Source organism: Ornithodoros turicata, chromosome 4 (genome assembly GCF_037126465.1).
Source record: "Ornithodoros turicata isolate Travis chromosome 4, ASM3712646v1, whole genome shotgun sequence".
In the NCBI taxonomy this organism is placed as follows: Eukaryota; Metazoa; Arthropoda; class Arachnida; order Ixodida; family Argasidae; genus Ornithodoros; species Ornithodoros turicata.
The window spans coordinates 31,869,212-31,891,750 of record NC_088204.1 but is presented as its reverse complement, the minus strand read 5'-3'; the positions used below and the strand labels follow the sequence as shown (position 1 = coordinate 31,891,750).

Genomic DNA, 22,539 nt, shown 5'->3' with positions numbered 1-22,539 from the left:
GGCTGCGGATAATTGGGACCACCTGGGCTTCTTTTGACGTGCGCCGGAAATCTCCGACACACGGTGCTCGAAGCAATGTTTACCTCCCCCACATTGCTACCGCCCTTCGCCGGGATTGAACCCACGATCTTGAGCTACCCAGCTACCCAGGACGGTCCCAAGGGTCTTTCGTGAATGACATTTGGCGTATAGCATCAGCACTTACAGTCGGACAAAACTTTGGCTGCCCGCCTGTGATTCAGGACGAGCGGCCATAGCAGCAAAAAAAGAGAGAAGACGTTCACGTGCACTAGTTGTGCGTCACCCTTTGTGTGATTTATCACAAAGCGCATTTCATGGGACGACAAGGCACTAATAAGGCGTCATTACGAGATCCAGTCTGCCGCTTTTGCAATACGAAAGTGAACGTCGACCTTATGCTGGCCCCGTGTTCCTGTACAGAACGTAAGCGAAGTTCGTGTTACAAAACTACGCACACATCATGGAAGACCGGAACGAAAGCTCGTAGATCTTGCGCTTAAATATCATGAAACAGGCTGTGTGTGTAATGTAAAAACTGCAACTGTGCAGGCGCTGTATACTACATGGGTCTAAGCGAAGCATTACAGACAACTGGACTTCTGAATTCCCATGTGGCATATGCAGACATTGCCATTTCTCCCTTTCGTTACAAACACGCCATCACGCATTACTATAGCGTTGGGACTGCTACAGATGGCGCTGGAAGGTCACTGGTAGATTTATGTGACTGGATATCATGTCCATGTCGGTGGTGGGCAAAGAATATGCATTGAGGCGCTAAGGATGGAAATGGAACTTCGCAGTTTCTTTAAAGTGTTTTAATGCTTTTATTGTTTATTTCCAAGTATTCAACATTTTAGGTTGGGTTATTACGTATTCCCTTTGAGTGGATGTAGGCGGGGCACCCGGTCTGTGTGAAATGTTAGCTTAGGTTGGGTTATTACGTATTCCCTCTGAGTGGATGTAGGCGCGGCATCCGGTCTGTGTCCGAGGTTTGTTTAGTGAGACAAGGGAAAGGGTGCAAGCTAGCTGGTATAGATCCATGAAGAAGACCGAGAGACACGGACACAGAAGGGACGAGACACGTAAGTTCTCAGTACGTGTGTCGTTCTCAGTTCTCGTTCTCAGTGTGTCGTTGGATCGACAGATGGGGGGGGGGGGGGAACAAGGGAAAGGGTGCAGGCTAGCTGGTATAGATCTACGAAGAAGACCGAGAGACACGGACACAGAAGACGAGACACGTAAGTTCTCAGTACGTGTGTCGTTCTCAGTTCTCGTTCTCAGTGTGCCGTTCAGTTCTCAGTCTTACGTGTGTCGTCCCCTTCTGTGTCCGTGTCTCTCGGTCTTCTTCAACGTTTGTTTAGGTTGGGTTATTACGTATTCCCTTTGAGTTGATGTAGGCGGGGCTTCCGGTCTGTGTGAGAGGTTAGCTTAGGTTGCGTTATTACGTATTCCCTTTGAGTTTATGTAGGCGGGCCTTCCGGTCTGTGTGAGAGGTTAGCTTAGGTTGCGTTATTACGTATTCCCTTTGAGTGGATGTAGGCGGGGCTTCCAGTCTGTGTGAGAGGTTAGCTTAGGTTGCGTTATTACGTATTCCCTTTGAGTTGATGTAGGCGGGGCTTCCGGTCTGTGTGAGAGGTTAGCTTAGGTTGCGTTATTACGTATTCCCTTTGAGTTGATGTAGGCGGGCCTTCCGGTCTGTGTGAGAGGTTAGCTTAGGTTGCGTTATTACGTATTCCCTTTGAGTGGATGCAGGCGGGGCTTCCAGTCTGTGTGAGAGGTTAGCTTAGGTTGCGTTATTACGTATTCCCTTTGAGTTGATGTAGGCGTGGCTTCCGGTCTGTGTGAGAGGTTAGCTTAGGTTGCGTTATTACGTATTCCCTTTGAGTGGATGCAGGCGGGGCTTCCAGTCTGTGTGAGAGGTTAGCTTAGGTTGCGTTATTACGTATTCCCTTTGAGTTGATGTAGGCGGGGCTTCCGGTCTGTGTGAGAGGTTAGCTTAGGTTGCGTTATTACGTATTCCCTTTGAGTTGATGTAGGCGGGCCTTCCGGTCTGTGTGAGAGGTTAGCTTAGGTTGCGTTATTACGTATTCCCTTTGAGTTGATGTAGGCGGGGCTTCCGGTCTGTGTGAGAGGTTAGCTTAGGTTGCGTTATTACGTATTCCCTTTGAGTTGATGTAGGCGGGGCTTCCAGTCTGTGTGAGAGGTTAGCTTAGGTTGCGTTATTACGTATTCCCTTTGAGTGGATGTAGGCGGGGCTTCCGGTCTGTGTGAGAGGTTAGCTTAGGTTGCGTTATTACGTATTCCCTTTGAGTTGATGTAGGCGGGCCTTCCGGTCTGTGTGAGAGGTTAGCTTAGGTTGCGTTATTACGTATTGCCTTTGAGTGGATGTAGGCGGGGCATCCGGTCTGCGTCTGAGGTTTGTTTAGTGAAACAAGGGAAAGGGTGCAAGCTAGCTGGTATAGATCCATGAAGAAGACCGAGAGACACGGACACAGAAGAAGACACACGTAGGTTCTCAGTACGTTTGTCGTTCTCAGTTCTCGTTCTCAGTGTCTCGTTCAGTTCTAAGTCTTACGTGTGTCGTCCCCTTCTGTGTCCGTGTCTCTCGGTCTTCTTCAAGGTTTGTTTAGGTTGGGTTATTACGTATTCCCTTTGAGTTGATGTAGGCGGGGCTTCCAGTCTGTGTGAGAGGTTAGCTTAGGTTGCGTTATTACGTATTCCCTTTGAGTTGATGTAGGCGGGGCTTCCAGTCTGTGTGAGAGGTTAGCTTAGGTTGCGTTATTACGTATTCCCTTTGAGTTGATGTAGGCGGGCCTTCCGGTCTGTGTGAGAGGTTAGCTTAGGTTGCGTTATTACGTATTCCCTTTGAGTTGATGTAGGCGGGGCTTCCGGTCTGTGTGAGAGGTTAGCTTAGGTTGCGTTATTACGTATTCCCTTTGAGTTGATGTAGGCGGGGCTTCCAGTCTGTGTGAGAGGTTAGCTTAGGTTGCGTTATTACGTATTCCCTTTGAGTGGATGTAGGCGGGGCTTCCGGTCTGTGTGAGAGGTTAGCTTAGGTTGCGTTATTACGTATTCCCTTTGAGTTGATGTAGGCGGGCCTTCCGGTCTGTGTGAGAGGTTAGCTTAGGTTGCGTTATTACGTATTGCCTTTGAGTGGATGTAGGCGGGGCATCCGGTCTGCGTCTGAGGTTTGTTTAGTGAAACAAGGGAAAGGGTGCAAGCTAGCTGGTATAGATCCATGAAGAAGACCGAGAGACACGGACACAGAAGAAGACACACGTAGGTTCTCAGTACGTTTGTCGTTCTCAGTTCTCGTTCTCAGTGTCTCGTTCAGTTCTAAGTCTTACGTGTGTCGTCCCCTTCTGTGTCCGTGTCTCTCGGTCTTCTTCAAGGTTTGTTTAGGTTGGGTTATTACGTATTCCCTTTGAGTTGATGTAGGCGGGGCTTCCAGTCTGTGTGAGAGGTTAGCTTAGGTTGCGTTATTACGTATTCCCTTTGAGTTGATGTAGGCGGGGCTTCCAGTCTGTGTGAGAGGTTAGCTTAGGTTGCGTTATTACGTATTCCCTTTGAGTTGATGTAGGCGGGCCTTCCGGTCTGTGTGAGAGGTTAGCTTAGGTTGCGTTATTACGTATTCCCTTTGAGTTGATGTAGGCGGGGCTTCCAGTCTGTGTGAGAGGTTAGCTTAGGTTGCGTTATTACGTATTCCCTTTGAGTTGATGTAGGCGGGGCTTCCGGTCTGTGTGAGAGGTTAGCTTAGGTTGCGTTATTACGTATTCCCTTTGAGTTGATGTAGGCGGGCCTTCCGGTCTGTGTGAGAGGTTAGCTTAGGTTGCGTTATTACGTATTGCCTTTGAGTGGATGTAGGCGGGGCATCCGGTCTGCGTCTGAGGTTTGTTTAGTGAAACAAGGGAAAGGGTGCAAGCTAGCTGGTATAGATCCATGAAGAAGACCGAGAGACACGGACACAGAAGAAGACACACGTAGGTTCTCAGTACGTTTGTCGTTCTCAGTTCTCGTTCTCAGTGTGTCGTTCAGTTCTAAGTCTTACGTGTGTCGTCCCCTTCTGTGTCCGTGTCTCTCGGTCTTCTTCAAGGTTTGTTTAGGTTGGGTTATTACGTATTCCCTTTGAGTTGATGAAGGCGGGGCTTCCGGTCTGTGTGAGAGGTTTGTGTAGTCAAACAAGGAAAAGAGTGCAGGCTAGCTGGTATAGATCCATGAAGAAGACCGAGAGACACGGAAAACGACAACGTAAGTTCTCAGTACGTGTGTCGTTCTCAGTTCTCGTTCTCAGTGTGTCGTTCAGTTCTCAGTCTTACGTGTGTCGTCTTCTGTGTCCGTGTCTCTCGGATTTCTTCAAGGTTTGTTTAGGTTGGGTTATTACGTATTCCCTCTGAGTGGGTGCAGACGAGGCATCCGGTCTGTGTGGAAGGTTAGTTTTGTCTCCGTCCTAGGCATGCTGTATATATATATGTGACCTTCCGACGCCACTCGCTCAAACGTCGCCCACCTACGCATTGCTGATGAAGGCCCAATAAGGCCGAAACAGCTGTCCAATGCTGGTGTGGCGACGTTTGGGACTTATAAACATATGTTCAACGTGCAGCCAAAGAGCCTATGCTATATATATATATATATGTTTATAAGTTGAAATAAACGAATGCGGTTGACCACGAAAATTAAAGGTATTCAATAAAGATCTGAAGTGGAGACGGTGCTTCTACAGGACAAGGAATAAAAGGGGAACTTTATTAAAAACTAAGAGGGAGTATTCGACGTTTCGACAGCAGCGCTGTCTTCAACAGGAATTGGATATTATGGTGACGCAAGACAATTGCAAAGAATGAGAGGGGGATATGTACAAGGGGAGAGGGCAGCACACGTGCTTTGTCAAACAAAGGTAAAAGGGTACAATGAATCACAGGCAGTCATGTTCTTCGCCGGAGGGCAATGATTTCCTGGGGTGACCAACCGGGGAGTCTGAAAGACATACAAAAGAGTGTATGTATTCTGAGAGAATTAGGAATTTAGGTTGCGAACTGTTGAGAGGACGCCGGGGTCCTCGTTAATCTGGCTTTTAAATTTGCAGATCAGGAACAATTCTCTTTGCTCTCTAAGGCGTTGGGATGGAAAACCCGATTGCAGAACGAAAATGGCTATGTCGTTAATTGAGTGGCCGGGTTTACTAAAATGTCGAGACACTGGCAGATTAGGTTTCTTTGATACGTCGGACCTGTGGTTGTTGAATCGGATTCTGAAGGATGTAGCTGTTTGACCGATATATTGGGCCTTGCACTCATGACATTGAAGGAGATAAAGGACGTATGAAGAGTTACAGTTAAATAGACCATTAATTTTTGTGCGATAGCTGGAATTTGTGCTTTCTACTAAGGTAGCAGTTTGCATTAATTTACAGATCTGACACTTGCGTCCGTTGCATGGTTGACAACCGTTGTGTTCCGACGGCTTGTTTAACTTGGCGTTCACAAGTCTGTCTTGGATGTTCCTTGCTCGACGATAAGTAACGCGGGGTGGTTCCGGAAACACCTGACTCATACGATCAGATTGGGTGAGGATTGCATAGTGCCGTTTAAGTATGCGGTTTACGTCCGGGGCATAACCGTTGAAGCTAATAGTGAGGTTTACCGAAGAATTCTTATCGTCTCGGGGCTGTGTTTGGAATAGGTTCTCTCGATCGGTTGATCTAGCTCTGGCTATGGCATCTTTTACGACCTGATTAGGATATTTTCTATCTGCGAAAGTTTCTTCAAGCCTCTCAAGATGATTGTCTAGTTCATCATCGTTAGAACATATTCTCCGGTAACGCAGCGCTTGACTATAAGCGATAGCTAGCTTAGTGTGTCTGGGGTGGCAACTCTGGAACGATAGATACTGTTGGGAGTCGGTAGGCTTTCGATACAGACTGGTGATTATGATTCCATTATGTAGTTTAACTTCCACATCCAGAAAATTAACAGCTGAGGAGGAATAATTGAATGTAAATTTAATACTGGGGATGTACTTGGTTAAAGTCGTTAACAAACAACTGAAGGTCGCATTCGGAGTGTGGCCAAATAATGAATATATCATCTAGGAATCGCTTATATAGGAGTGGCTTCAGTATATATATATCTTTTTGTCCTGAGGCAGGCGGAGCTTCCACCGTAACGTACACAACCCTTTTAGCATTCCAAGTATCTTAAATGTAAATAAATTATCCCTTTTTTCTTACTTCCCGTACCTTCGTAGTCTGTGTTTCAATTTTCATTTCAGATATATATATATATATATATATATATATATATATATATATATATATATATAAAGAGGGGGGAAAGCCATTAAAAAAATAGGTATGGCTGCACGTAGAGAAACAGATACTCATTGAACGATGCGACAGCACCAGAGGACACGTGTTTCGCCGTGTTTGCGGCTCGTCGGCCCTGGGTAGCTGCGCATCGTTCGGGATTGGCAAACCAGGGGTCACTCAGCGAGCGATATACACCTGGGAGGGTGACTAAGCACTCCTCAATGCCACAGTGCAAGCCAGTGAATTATAAAGAGGGGGGAAAAGCCATTCAAAAAATATGTAAATGATGCTAGACGTGTTTGAAATTCAAACTTTCAGATTAAAATGGCTTCTATGGCTGCACGTAGAGAAACAGATACTCATTGAACGATGCGACAGCACCAGAGGACACGTGTTTCGCCGTGTTTGCGGCTCGTCGGCCCTGGGTAGCTGCGCATCGTTCGGGATTGGCAAACCAGGGGTCACTCAGCGAGCGATATACACCTGGGAGGGTGACTGAGCACTCCTCAATGCCACAGTGCAAGCCAGTGAATTATAAAGAGGGGGGAAAAAGCCATTCAAAAAATAAGTAAATGATGCTAGACGTGTTTGAAATTCAAACTTACAGATTAAAATGGCTTCTATGGCTGCACGTAGAGAAACAGATACTCATTGAACGATGCGACAGCACCAGAGGACACGTGTTTCGCCGTGTTTGCGGCTCGTCGGCCCTGGGTAGCTGCGCATCGTTCGGGATTGGCAAACCAGGGGTCACTCAGCGAGCGATATACACCTGGGAGGGTGACTGAGCACTCCTCAATGCCACAGTGCAAGCCAGTGGATTATAAAGAGAGGAAAAAAGCTATTAAAAATAAGAAAAATGACGCTAGATGTGTTTGAAATTCAAACTTACGGATTAAAATGGCTTCTATGGCTGCACGTAGAAAAACAGAGACTCGTGGAACGATGCGACAGCACCAGAGGACACGTGTTTCGCCGTGTTTGCGGCTCCTCGGCCCTGGGTAGCTGCGCATCGTTCGGGATTGGCAAACTAGGGGTCACTCAGCGAGCGATATACACCTGGGAGGGTGACTGAGCACTCCTCAATGCCACAGTGCAAGCCAGTGAATTATAAAGAGAGGAAAAAAGCCATTAAAAAATAAGAAAAATGACGCTAGATGTGTTTGAAATTCAAACTTACAGATTAAAATGGCTTCTATGGCTGCACGTAGAAAAACAGATACTCATGGAACGATGCGACAGCACCAGAGGACACGTGTTTCGCCGTGTTTGCAGCTCCTCGGCCCTGGGTAGCTGCGCATCGTTCGGGATTGGCAAACTAGGGGTCACTCAGCGAGCGATATACACCTGGGAGGTTGACTGAGCACTCCTCAATGCCACAGTGCAAGCCAGTGAATTATAAAGAGAGGAAAAAAGCAATTAAAAAATAAGAAAAATGACGCTAGATGTGTTTGAAATTCAAACTTACAGATTAAAATGGCTTCTATGGCTGCACGTAGAAAAACAGATACTCATGGAACGATGCGACAGCACCAGAGGACACGTGTTTCGCCGTGTTTGCGGCTCGTCAGCCCTGGGTAGCTGCGCATCGTTCGGGATTGGCAAACTAGGGGTCACTCAGCGAGCGATATACACCTGGGAGGGTGACAGTAATGTTGGTTACAATATATGTACACCGGGCATGGTGTCCAGAAATGTCAAAAGAGTTTTGAGCGCAGATCGTTGCTGGTCTGGATTGGGCCAGGGACCAAGCAATTTCGATAGGGAGAAGGGGCGATAGTCCAGCTGGTTAAGAGACTCGGAGAGTGCGGTTCGGGAAGGTTGGTAGTGGGGGCAGTGAAGAAGAATGTGCTCCAGATCCTCAAGAGCACCACAGTGGCAGCAGGTGGGAGAGTCAACTTGTCTCAAGCGGTAACGCCACTGAGCTGTAAAGGCCACATCGAGTCGCATTCGGTGGATTAATGCAGTATCTTGACGAGAGGTGTTTCGTGGCATGCGGAAAGCGAGCGTTGGATCAACTCTGCTCAACATAGATGGGGGGAGAATGTCGGTTGTCCATTGGCGGCAAGCCAGGGGTGTCACGAGGCGTCGCAGAATGGTACGGCGGTCTCCTCTCAGCAGAGCAATACTGGTCCGTGTCCGATACGAGAGCGCTGCTTCTGCGGCGCTGTCGGCCTGCTCGTTCCCCACGACACCACAATGGGCTGAAACCCAGTGGAGAACTAGCCTGTGGCCGGCTGCGTAGACAGTGTGGTAATCCATTAACACATCTGACTAGGGGTGGGGATGGGCCTCGTATGCCGGAATTTGCAATAGCTTGAAGTGCAGATTTGGAGTCTGTGAATACTGCCCATGTATGCAGTCGTCGTGGGAGTGTCGGAAAGCAGCTTTGCGAAAGAATATAGGTTTATTCGTGACATATTCGGGGAGCGTAGGCATATAGTTAATGGCACGAATGAGAAAGGTGTCTGCTAATTCGTCTGCTAATGTTCAAAATAATGAAATCAGGTGAACAGTTCTTGCCGTTATATGGATGCTGTATTTATTTAGTTTCTTGCATATTTCATTGTTTTATGGGCATTAAAAGTACAAAAATGATAATTTTGGATATGTGACATTCGGTGTTTGTCACTTGTGGCGATACAGCTCCGAAAGGATCGGTGAGGTATATAGTGGTAGTTGTACGAAGTCGCATGTTACAAAATTTTCGTGTTTGACTGACGAACATTGTGGTAAACATTGCTTATTTTCATTCATTTGTAGACAATATTTCATGTTACTTGAGTAAATATGCTATTTCCGGCTCTTATTGAATATAACTACATTGGAGGAGGCAATGTTTACGAAGGAGGTATAAGTAGCATACACATCAAGTGTACATAAAATGCCAAGGAGGCGAACGAGAAGTCGATAGCGCGCTTGCGCGAGCCCGTTCTCGACTTTGGTCCCGCGCTGTTGCGGTGTTAACCCGTCAGTTCTAGTATGTTCCTTTCTTATAAATCTATTAAATTTGTTTGGTTAGCGCTAGAAAAGAAAGCGTAAGTCAGCTGGAGATGCCAGACTGGGCCCTCTTCGGTGAGTCACGGGGTGGGGCCGAGCCGTATAAAAATAGGAAGGGCCGCGCCCGGCCGAACCAGGCCATTTTTCGACGGGCCCAGGCCGGGAAAATTCGGCCCGTGCAGAGCTCTAAAACATGCACACCACTTTCGACTTGAAGTGCGTCGCAAAGTAATGAAGTTACTTTGTGCAGCATCCTTTCGATGGGCTCACGACAACTGTCTGCTGAGATACGTTAGCATGTATCGGGTGGAGCGCTGCACCATCTGCAATCATCGCTTTCCGGTTCGCAAGAAGCTCGTCGTAAGCATTGCACTGAACAGACCTAGCAGTGCACTAAGCATATTTACCCATCGTGCATCAGAGGGACGGCAGGTGTCGATAAATCAGCGAGTGTGAATATATTAACGAGAGCGCGACGTCGTGGTGGTGTAATGGTAGGAGTCCTGTTCGGTACTCAGGAAGGGGTGTGTCCGCTTTGCTGCAGCGGCGCTGCCTGAATTTTGTTCAAATGCCGTCCTTCACATCATTCCTTAGTCTGAGGGCCAAGTATTGTGTTTGTCTCAAAGTTCACTCACCTCTGCAACACTAGTAGCACAAAACGCCGCAAAAACGTCTTCACTTGATCAAATTAGGATAGAAGACGACCAGGACATCAACGCGACGTCGACGTCTAGGAGCCGTAATTTATAGTACGTTTATAAGACATACCGATTTTTCGTTTATAATACGTCTTCGCCATCTCTGTTGAAGACGTATCCTAATGGAAGGTATCGTGTAAACGTCTGTAACGTATAGCACGTTGATAAGACGTGTCGACTTTCCATTTATATTATGTCTTCGCAATCTCTGTTCAAGAGGTATCTTAAGGGAGGACGAGTTGTGTGAACTCAGTAAGTTTGCTTTCGGTCGACCTGCTGACTGTCTCAAACCGAATGCAGTAAGAAAGGTAGAGGTTGTGTTGATGGTGAGTTCATATACTCCCACCAAATCCCGACTTCAGTGTTGTTTGTGTGCGTAATTGAATTACACGTAGACATCACACCCTCCATTTTGACTCAGAGTCGAGCAGGACTATCGAGTGTGCGGGAGTTCGACAAGTAATGTATAGTATCTGTTTTCACTCTGCAAGGGAATAGACTACCTACATGCTCTGGTCTTTCTTCGCGTGCGCGATGGAGAAAAAGGGTGCCTGCTCTTAGGGTGAGAGCACCTTTGTTAACGCGGTCTGCCTTGGTGAACCGTGTCTTCGATTACGGTCGAAAGGTCGCGTGGCAGTGCTTGCAGTACTGCTTGGATAAAGCAAATGAAACGTGTGGTGACGGTGGCTGAAGATTGAAAAAAGACAAAAGAAGAGGCAGATCTCTGCAAAACTATACCCGATGGATATCCACAGGACTGAATTTTCTGACCTTCAAATATGTATTTTAATCATTTTTTAGGCTTCTTCAAGACGACCACAAACACGTCTTCAAGACTCTGGGAAGCGTCAACTTATCCAGGGATAGGAGACGTTATGTAGATCAGATTGAAGACGTCTCCCAAATGAAAATGTGGTCGTGGCTAGACCTTTCTACGACGTTTACAAAACCTTTCGTGCTACCACGGAATTTACCTGCTCCTTTGAGCCGTGCACACCCTGCTAAGCAGATATCTAACCGCGTTCCCCTTAGTTTTCACTTGTTCGCCTTGGTGGAATTCCACATAGTGCAACAGGGCTTTACAAGCTCTCTCTGCCTCTAGAGGGGTTTCCGGAAGGCGGTCACTGGGACTTGCTCATCACACGCAGTGGGTGGCTTTGATTTGGTGGTTAATTTGTTGGCAACGAATATGTGAGCCATTCATTAACGTAAAAACATTTGATTCAGGTACTTAAACTTCAACCTCTTCGTACACACTGAATGCCAAACCTACCTACCAAATTAGCACACTTGAGGACAAACCAAGCCAATAAACGATGTAGAAGTAGCAGTGATGGGAAGTACTTAAAATACGAGATACTCAAGTAGTATTTTAAGTACATGTCTGAGTACTTGTACTTGTATTCAAAACATGTACTTTGTACTATACTTAAAGTACTTTTTCGCAGTACTTCAAGTACTTCAGTGGTCAAGTACTCATGCATCGAAACTTGGACCCGAGACCAAAAAAAAAAGGAAAAGAAAACGCAAAAAAAAAAAGTGTCAGAAATGCACTCAACTAAAACGTTAAAATAACAACAAGAAATCGAAAACACGAAAACACACAGATAGTGCTATCTTTGTGTTTCCGTCTTGTTGGCTTCATTTTATCGCTTTTAGTGGGATACAGTTCGAACAGTCCCACAGTGTTTTTAAATAGCATATTTCTTGACGAAAGTCCATTGTAGAGAGGATTGAAATATTGAAACAGTACCAATGCTTCTATGTTTATAATGATTGTTTATGTTTATGGTATGTTTATGTTAGGCTGCATTATGTTTATGTTAAAGGAATGGAATGCAAGGACACGCATACATTGTGACGCTGCAACCGGCGACATGATGACTTGGTCAATTGTCATTTCAGTTTTCCCAATGCGTGGTTCTAGTGCTTTTTCATATTGTTTCCTTCCTTTGCAATTAATAATCATTCCATATCACAATGTGCGATTGGATTACATGGTGAAGTAAAGTAACAGTCTGGAAGACACACATGCTTTCACTTTTCAATTTAAATTTCAGTTTATTTAGTTTTGAGGAGCCCGTGAACAGCCGGTAAAGGCCTGAATAACAGTGGACACACTTTTAATTTTTACATTTTGCTTCGTTGTAGTTGGTCACATGGATTACATTGCTTCAGATCATAGTTGTATATCGTCGTCCTACTCGTGGTATAGTTGTAGACAGGGCCGGTGCTAAGGGTGTGCGGGGCCTGAGGCAAAGGCGCATCGCGGGGCCTGTTTCACACAATTAAGTGCATACTTGATATTTTTTTTTAAAAGTAATCCCTGGTTGAGGGCTTCGTGCGCGGGGCCTAAGGCGATCGCCTTACTAGCCCCCCCTCCCCCTTTATCGCCGGCCCTGGTCGTAGATAGAGCTCGCGTGGCTCACTGGTTAGCGCGTTAGACATGCCACGTCGGGACTGGTAGTTACCCACGTTCGAATCCCAGTGCCGCCTGCACTATCTGGGGTTTTTCCTCAGACACTGTGAGAAATATGGCGACACAGTTCCCTTAAAAGCCGGCCCAGGAAGCACATTCCCCCCCCCCCCCCCCCCCGAGCGTTTGTCGTGACCTTGCCCACCTGCGTGAGGCCGACGACGGCGAGCTCTTTCAGCACTACAACCACCACCAGTCGTGTACATTAAGGCTTTCATTCATCCTTTTTATTTACTTCGCGTTATTTTTTGAAACATGTCGTATTTCAAAAAGCAGCAAGGAATACGCAGAAATGTATAATCTCTGTTGGCTGAGTGTGCCCTTTTGCCTCTTGAAATTCCCTACCCTGTTATACCCGGAAATTAGTACCGGAACAGCACACTAGGCGCGTGACCTTGAATGTGTCAGGGTATAATACTGTTTTGCGTAATCACGCCACAGCTGACTGTTTGTCCGTGTACATGTAACAGCAAATTATGCCTTCTGATTCAGTTCATAATCACGGGTTAGCGCTTAACCAGTAGGGCTTTATGGCTTCATAGCAGTTGCCAAGAATGCTAGCTAAAATTCTGCTTTCAAAAGCAAGACATAGCACTAAATAGTGAAATGCAATGTGATGCAAATTAAATTGACAGTGTACTTGATGGGTACTTGTAATATTTTGCTTAGTACTTTGTACTTTAGTTGAAGTACACTTGGAATTCAGTACTTTATACTGTACTTGAAGTGCATTTGCAGTTGGGTACTTTGTACTGTACTTGAGGTACTAATGATGCGAGGTACTTGGTACTTTGCTTCCAGTATAATTTCGCGGTGCTTTGTCCATCACTGTACGTGGGCAAGCCAGTTTGCTTGTACACTGTATTTCGAGCTACGCAACACGTTGTACATGCAGCGCGCGCTAAACGTCCAAATCACCTTTCAGTTCGCTGCTCTCACGGAAAGGCTGCTACCCAATGGAAACTAACGTCGTGGTGTACGGCTACTACTTACAGTGCTTTCCTTTGGTGACATACCTTTCTGACCATTTTCTTTGATTACGTTCGGATTACGCTTGGAGCTGTAAAACTAGTAGGTTTCCTCCGTGCATAAGAGTGTTACAGTGGTAGTAAGAGTGTTACACAGTGTTATGTTGCTGTAAAGTCAACACACAACGTTCAGGAAATGCAGAGCCACAATGTTGCTCCAACGTTGCTCTGCAATGTTGCATGAACATTGGTGAATAACGTTAGTCCACTTCTGACAATGCTGTAAGCAATCGGACAACTGGTCACAGACGTTGTGCTTCTTTAATGGTCATGAATCGAATGGAAGATGCGTGCGGTCCGCGACACAACTTCGTCGTCGTCTTTTTTTTACACTCCCGGCGCCAACGGTTAGACGATATCCACGATACAATATACGATAACGATAACGGTAAACGATGCTTTATTGCGACTTCCAGATAACGAGTACAATCAGGGGGAAGCCAAAAAGCAGCACGAGGCTGCTTGACAAGGGCATTACCCCTTTAATATAATCGTCGCGACGGCATCCAGCGAATGAACAAAATCATCTATGTAGTGTGAAATATGGAACGCTATTTTAAAACTAACCTTTAAACTACCTAATCTTTAAACACAACCTTAAAAAACTAGCACAACCATGACAAAATACTACAATGTGTGCAGTTCGGTATGTACAATACTGCACAATACTACACAATACAATATGCACAACACAATACAATATACACAATTGTGTATAAAATAACAAGAAATTGAACTCCTATCCCGAAATATCAAATTAAATAAACAACGATCAAAGAAGAAAAGGAGAGTCATTGATATATACCTTCTGCGTATGAAAACTATTCAAACCGTAGGGAAGGGTATAAGACAGGGACTGATGGCCGTAGTTGGTCCTAAACCAGGGTATTGTCCATTTGTCACAGTGACGAGTACGTTGTGATAAGTGTCGTAATGCAAACAAGGATAACATATAATTATTATTTTGTCGTGTGGCAACTAGAAAAGACTTGAACATATGATAGTTGTACATACTGGTTATCTTCATTGTCTTGCAAGTGGTAAACAAAGGCTGTGTGTGTGCATCGTAAGGTACATCGGCTATTATACGCACTGCCCGTTTCTGTAGGGTCAGTAAACTAGTTCAGTAAACAGTCTCTCTGCGTTCCTGTGCCCCAGACTAAAATGCAATAGCGCAAGACCGAAGAAATTAGTGAATTGTATACAAGTAATTTCACCCTCGTAGGCAAGACATGACGCAGACGATTCAAGAGTCCTATCGACCTTGATATTTTGACCTTTACATGGGATATGTGGCACTCCCAGGATAGGTCTTCGGAAAAATATACACCAAGGGTCTTAACGACCTTTACAATTTCAATCTCATCATGGCCCAGATACACATCAACTAAGTTATTTACTACTTTTTTAAGTAAATGGTTAATTTCTGCCCAGTGACTTATTGCCTGAAGGGCGGTGTTTGCCATCCGAGTTACTGCCTCAACTGTGGCACCAGCGAAAAATATGGCAGTATCATCTGCATAAATAAAAAACGTAGCATCGGACGCCACATTAACAATGTCGTTAATGTACAGGTTAAACAGCAAGGGCCCTAAGATACACATAAGATAAGATATACATAAACACGAAACGTATAACACAAAAACTTAACAAAACCGTTGTATAAAAGCGAGTGGTCTTCAGTCGGGCTCTAATGGTAGTCCTACAAGTCCTGTAGAGAACCACATAGGCTGAACGATGTTCTCTGGCACTGTTAGCTGAGGCACTTGCGAATAATCATGGCTATTTGAAGGTGATCCCAGTATCCAACCCTTACGTGAGAGGTGTGCGTGGTGCCCCTGTGACCTCACATGAATGTTCCGATGAAGACGTAGCAAGACGAAGTGACGTAGGGAACAGTTCCTCCTACGAAGCGTGATAGGACGTAGACTGACATGAACAAACGTACGTGTATTGCCTTTCTTGTTCACAAGGATGGGGTTAGTTGCAGCAGCCTGAGGGGCAATGTCACTGGAAGAGGTCGTAGGATGTCCGCCGTCGTAGACGTCGGAAGAGTCTACCAAAGTCATAGTTGAATAGTCTGCTTCGCTGATGGGGTACAGGAGACTTCATGATTTCCCTGATCAGCGGGGTATTCGCATTCTTCGCAGGTTCTTCCGTTACCAGGTTCTTCCGTTACCAGTCCAGATGTCAGCAGCGGAGATCTTGAGACTACACATTGTATCCCCGTGTTGAACCTGGCCTACTGCAGCACCTGTGATTTTCGTTCCGCAAGTTTCCATGGTTTGACGCTCAATCTGAGTTGCGGAGCAGTCACTTGATGGCAGTACAACGAATTCAGGGTTGTCGCTATATTGTCTTCTGTCGTTCAAGCGTTGAAGCGATTCCTGAAAAGCTTTTGTGTGGATCTTTCTGGATTGTCTTGCGCAAATCGTGTAATGTTCAAGGTAGGCCTTTTCGCAGTCATTGAGGTACCTCTTGAACATTCCAGAACCTTGCTAGCGCGCACTTGAGCAGTTACTATTATCTCCAGATACATGTCGCAGCCCTCTGCTTCGGTTTCGATGTCGTCCAAGTCTATAATGGCTGATATCTGTTCGTCCAGATAACGGAGTTCTGTGGCGTGACGGGTTAGTAGTGCGAGCTTCAGCTGCAGGGTCTTGTAAGAAGGAATTTCCTGGAGAGATGCTATGATCTCCGAAGTAAGCTTCGCAACCCTTTCACGGACAGGTTCTCTTAACTGATTGAGACGATCCATGGGGCACGGTCCAGTTGCCAAATGCCTTCCTGAGTAGTCTTCTTCCCGGGTTTCGGCACCAAAATGTAAGCAATCGGACAACTGGTCACAGACGTTGTGCTTCTTTAATGGCCATGAATCGAATGGAAGATGCGTGCGGTTCGCGACACAACTTCGTCGTCGTCTTTTTTTACAAATGCTGCAGGAACATTCGGCTGCAACGTTCCTCAACCATTGCCCTGCCATGTTGCTTGAACATTGCTAAATGGCAAGTAATGTTGATCCCCTTCTGATAATGTTGCGGGAATGTTGTGAAAAGTTGATAAACGTTGCCCCACATTGAACAACATTCGCAGCATTGCTGCAACATCGAGGCCACGATGTATGCCACTAGAGGACATGCAATGACTGCTGTTTCCCCAAGTTCAGCTTCCCGTGACAGGTTCCCGCAATTCGCTTTCCATGTCTGTTAACCTCATGGTACAGCCATAGCGTAAAACGATTAAACAACAAGAAAAAAACAGTTGTCCCTACAAGCACGATCGATGGCTTCTCTCCTTAGATGGGAACAATACGGCAATGCTACTTCTCCATATAAACGTGCTGCACGAGAGACGAAAATCCAAAGAAATTCCGAAATATCCTATATGGGAATGAACGATGCGGGATCTCCTTGAGCAGCTCTCCCGGTAACTTTCACTGTGCTCGTACTTTGAACAAAACCATTCGCTGACGTGTGTTTTCAACCCTCTTTACCGCAATATTCCGCTAATGTCGCACCCTGTACTACATGGCAATGAACCCCATCACCATTGATACACTCGGGGTGGCCAAACTTATTGACTCACTATCATATCATTCAGTGCTGACTCAGACATGATTAATTCAAAGTTCCTAAAGAATGCGGTCACATATTCGTAAATCTTCTTAACAAATATTTTGATTGCAACAGTCACCGCAGGAGAGACAGATGAAACGAAGGGAAGTGGGAGCACACACTTAGATTCACAAGGAATTGATGTGAGGTGAGAGAAAAGTTGGGGCACATCGCCACAAAATTAACTCCACAAGTGTACAGAAAATTCAATATATCTACGTGCTTGCGGATATGAACGAAATGATAACGGTACCCACAATGCTCAGCGGTACACTGTGCTCAATGAATCATCCAATGATCACCATTACAATCTGTACAGCATTACACTTAGAACAATCAATATAATGCTATCGCACTGAACACTGTGCTGTCACACAGAGTAACATTACTGTGCATTACTACAGTGTGGTGCATAACGCCGCTACCGTAATCCATACTTTACCGCATAGGCGCCGACTGCGGGGGAGCGCGGGGGCCCTTGCGCCCTCGGAACATGAACTAGGGGGGGGGGGGCGCCTCCCCCGGGAAGTCCCTCTAAGAGACTGACACCAACCTGTGGGCACGGCGCGCCCGGGTCAAAAGAGCGAAGAGGCACCAACCCCAAAAATGCATCTTGAAATTTGTAAAATATGTATCCGCACACCATACTCATTATCACAGTAGAAGGTGAGGCGAAGAAACACAGAGGATGACACAACACATAGCCTGAATTTCGCCCAAAGCAATCAGATCAATGAAACGAAGCAGTCGAAAAGGTACCAGCAGCTGCCAGTGAGGTGTAACGGTAGGATCTTCGGAACGCATATCCGTTGGCAGCGGGTTCAACTCCCGCTGCTCCATTTCATTGACCATATTCATTATATTGCGCGCATTTCGGGTCAAACACCGATGATTCAATGCATTTTGTTCCTTTTGCACTCAGTTTTCAAAGGCGTAATGCTTCAGTTGTGCACATGTTCACTGTTTATGCACTCTCTGTTTTTCTTCTCTTTTTTTTCTGTTCTTCCTTCCTCTTATTTCTATACCAGTTCTGCATACATCATAGGATCCCGCCAGAGTGTGTGATTCTTCAGCTATAGTTTTGTGTTTTTCATTTTTCTTTTCCTTTTCTTTCCTTCTTTTGTTTTCGTTTGCTTTCTTCTTTTCTTTGCCTTTTTTGTCTTCACCCTTTCACTTTTTTTTGAATAACAAGCCGACATCCACCTGGCTTAGCTTTCTTTTTTTCTTAACAAACATACCCCCCCCCCCCCGCAAGAGTACTTACTCCGCGGTGCGCCCTCGCCCCCCTTGCAAACTCTCCGCCTCTGCTCTTCCGTACCATAGCCCGGATCGCGATACTTTTTTTAAATCGGTTTCTGAAAAGTATTTCTGGGAAAAAAAATTATGGTCACGCGACCTCCATATGTCCGCTGCCCAGTGCAAAGCCAATGAAGTAATAAGGGACGAAAACTAGCCTAAGCTCTTTGGCTGCACGCAGAACATATGTTTATACGTCCCAAATGCCGCCACACCAGCACTGGACAGCTGTTTCGGCCTTATTAGGCCATCGTCAGCAGTGCGGAGATGGGCGACGTTTGAGCCAGTGGCGTCGGAAGGTCACGTGGAACGTTATGCCCTCCCGTCAGGGTGAGGGACTCACCTCTAAAAGCCCAGCGCAAAGCCAGTGAAGTAATAAACAACGGTAAACACGTTTTCGGTTTCTCTATAGGGACTAAGTTCGCTGTGTGATGCTTTTCAAATTCTAGTTTGGGCTGGCTCATAAGATTCATACCAAATTAATGTGTCACTGTCAAGTGTCACCGTTTTCAGAATGTACGTACCTTTAAAGGAAGTATCGATTTTTTTTACTTAGTAACGAGTATCGGCATGGCGGTACTATATTTCGGTAACGGGTACAACACGGGTGGAAATTGATATGGCATCCTAAAGTAACTAACGACCGCGTTTTTGGAGTGCACTAAAACAAATCACCATATTCGGAACAGGTTTCATGCCACGCACATTGATGCCAATACAATATTACTCTATGGCAATACGCGTCAACGTGTCGTCCAAGTGCATGTCCAGCTGCGCAGATGACTGCGTCTGATATCGTGCAATTCTAATGCACGTGAAAGTACGCACTTGTTGTCTCACATTTGCTGCGGAGTATTCTTGTCTATATGAATTATACAAAAAATCAAAAGCACTGAGGAAGATCGTAGATTTATTGTAGTACAAGCTTCCAAGCTGTGGCTGCACTTGCTGAGAAACAGCAGCTTCGTGCTGCTTGTACCACTTCGATTGTACCATAATAAATCTACGACCGTCTTCGGTGCTTTCTGTGTGTGTTCTTCAACTACAGTATTGACCGCCCTTCTACTTCGTTGTGCTGCTCTATGACTAAGGTTCCGCGTTTCTGGTTTTAACCGAGAAACATACGTCGGTACGGTTTTTCATCATTCGATTTTCACCTAAAAACACCGAATACGCATGAACGTCCGAGGAAAAATTACTTACTTGCAGGGATTAATCCCTGCAATTAAGCCTGAATCAGCTGTGCTTTCACCATTTCCACTTCGCTGTGGATCAATAAAGTGTTCCTTTTGTAATGTCTCACAGGGGGTTCCGCTGACACGTACAGTTGTGCAATTATGTTGTTATTTATATTCGCCGTTGGTACATCATCGGCCAACAAGCTTGTTTCATGATATGGATCTGTATTCTGGCCAATGATTTGCCAAGCATTGGCCAGCCTACGTTGTGCCATGCTTGTGCCAAGATACAGACCAAAGCATCCCTGCGCGGCGTCGCTCATTGTCATACTCAATTGTCTCGCGGCGTAAGGTAACGATATATCATTATTTATTTGTTTTTCTCGTATTTCCAACAGCGACAAGTGAGCACAACGTTTCAAAATGCAAAAAAAAGAGCTGTTTAAAAGTATAAAAAAAAAAGCTCGTAAGATGCCCGAGACCACAATACGACCAAACACACAACGGCATGTGTTTGCTGAGGAAGAACAGATACCATGCATAGCTTGTCTCGCGAGCTTCCGCAAATTCGAGAGTCCTGTTCGCGTGTGTGTCAAAATGAAGGGTGAGCTGTCTAAGTTTAATTTGACGCGTACTCAAACTACACTGAAATGATGAACTGCTTGTCGTATTAACTCGCCATGAAGTTTCTTACTACTTTAGTTTTGACAAATTCCTTTGGTCCATCGAAAGTCGAACTTATGTAGCGCTACTCCATTCTACGTTACCCTCTCCCCCAGGCGAGATTGGTCTAAGCTTTGGCAAGTGCTTGGCCAACGAGCTAATTTCTTAATACGTATCCGTACCCTGGCCGACGGATTTCCAATCCTCGCTCAGCCTATCACTATGCAACGTTGCGCCAACGTTGGATTGCCGAAAGAGTCGTTGGCCAACTGTCATCCGACCTTTTCCCAACCGTCAGCCATCAGCCATTGCTTGCTTGGGTTTACGCGACAACGGATCTTACAAGTGGGGACAGCCGTATTTGGTTACTTAAGGGACGCTGAATATTCTCCTATAATCCACTCGCCCTCTCGGTTAAAATGCTATTCTTCGAGGAACTGTTTTTTTTTTTTTTTTTTTTTACTGAAATTGTAGTCTTCATGTTTTGTAGTACCGTGTCCGCACTGTACCCGTACTACGAATGTATGCTCGAACCAAACACGCGGAGGTTTTGTATTGAAGGTTGCGATAGGATTGCCAAGCAGCCTTGAAAAACACTATTTATCGATACATGTCATGACATCTGTCGCATTTACCATCTGTGATCCAAAAATCTCGCATACAGTACACTAGGGAGTACTTAGATCATGACATGGAGAGGAAAGCCAAACCTTCATTCTCAGTATTCCGGACGTAATGGTTATAGTATAACACCAGTCGAAGAATTAACAATTTTGGTGATAATGGATGGGCGTTTCATTCCGACAGGTGATACAGCTGAACAGTCGATGTTGTTTCTAGTGTGCCGACATGTATCCGCATATTTTTGATTTAATTTATTACTTTTTTTTGCAGCCTTTCTCCCGATATGCTCTGCACCCTTCAACTCGCGAGGACCAGTTGTACCTAATTGGAGCCATTGTGTTCTGCACGAGCCTATACTGGGTTCTGGGTAGCGCCTGGCGTTATTCTGTGTTCGTTTTGGAAACGCACTGGATGCTACTAGCCATCATTTACACTATGCTCCTGTTTCAGCCACTGTGCTGGTCTATCTTTGCCTTCATGAGCATCTGGTGATTGTTTAATACTCGTTTAATTCTCTTGTAAGTCAAAATGCTCGACATTCATCCGCGGCTAAAAAAGTTATATCACGTGAGAGCTCTAAGGAAAATGTCCGTACATCACATTTGTCATTCATAGCTAGTAACATCTCCGTTCATACAGCTTGAGCAATTACTATTCCATGCTGCAATGACTGAACAACTAACTCGCGACAAATAGCTTTAAACCTCATAGGAATGAAAGAAGTTGAAGTAGGAGAAACATGGGAAACATGAAAAATCAAAGAGTGTAGTGTAATTTGGTGAACACAGGCCACCATGAGCCTCATGGGCAGCGCTGGAAGCTTTCTTGTTTGAGACGGCGGATGCGACAGCGACTTTTCCATATTATGTCGTGCAATCCAACATATTACGTCAGCAGAATTGCCTCGGCATGCTTGCCTCGTTTGTGAAAGTAAAACGTCTTTCGGGAAACCGGACGTAGTCAGTCGGTAGGATGCCTCAATGTCATACAGCACTGGCATTGAAAATACCTTATGGCGACGTGTTCATTACAGAGACATCAATGTGATAGGTGGGAAATTGTGGCTTACGTTGTCATACATGAGAAATGGTAAATAGTGAAAACAACCACTGCGTCCACACATTAGTTGCAGACAACTGCAGATCAGAGAGCTTAGCGACATTGACGCGTTCGTTCTCTTTTACATTGATCTTCCTATACGTGGGAAGACAAATTGTGGAAAGAAATATTCGTGCTTATGGGGGTTACGCATTTCCATCGTAGGTATTTTGAGGGGTAAAATCTTATCATTACAGGTTCTACTATCGCATGATGTCCGACAGGAGGGAGAGGCACGCGTCGTTTTTCATGTCGGGAACGGAACACCTGGAGCGTCCAAACCGCGAACAACACATCGCAGCATGAACTTTACGCATCATTTTGTTATGTTGTCGGAGGCATCTCCATAAGATTGCAATGTCTTCTTCAGTACTGAAAAAAATGTCCCTCGTATATGTTACAATACGCTTCGTACATTCTATGTCAAAATGAAAGGGGTTCAATATGTACCCAGCACTGGTTCATTCTGCTACAGTTTAGGCATTAAACGCGGCACCCCTTCAACTATATTCTGGTGCCTCGATTCGTCCAGG

At 45.5% G+C, this 22,539-nt stretch overlaps 1 long non-coding RNA gene across 1 annotated transcript; it reads left to right on the top strand.

Annotated features, from left to right (window-relative positions):
- Positions 1-298: 298 nt before the first annotated feature.
- LOC135392937 (uncharacterized) lies at positions 299-22,455 on the top strand. The gene is made up of 3 exons (XR_010422319.1): positions 299-444; positions 21,179-21,396; positions 22,204-22,455. It is a non-coding gene; the product is annotated as an uncharacterized LOC135392937 (long non-coding RNA).
- The last annotated feature ends 84 nt before the right edge of the window (positions 22,456-22,539 follow it).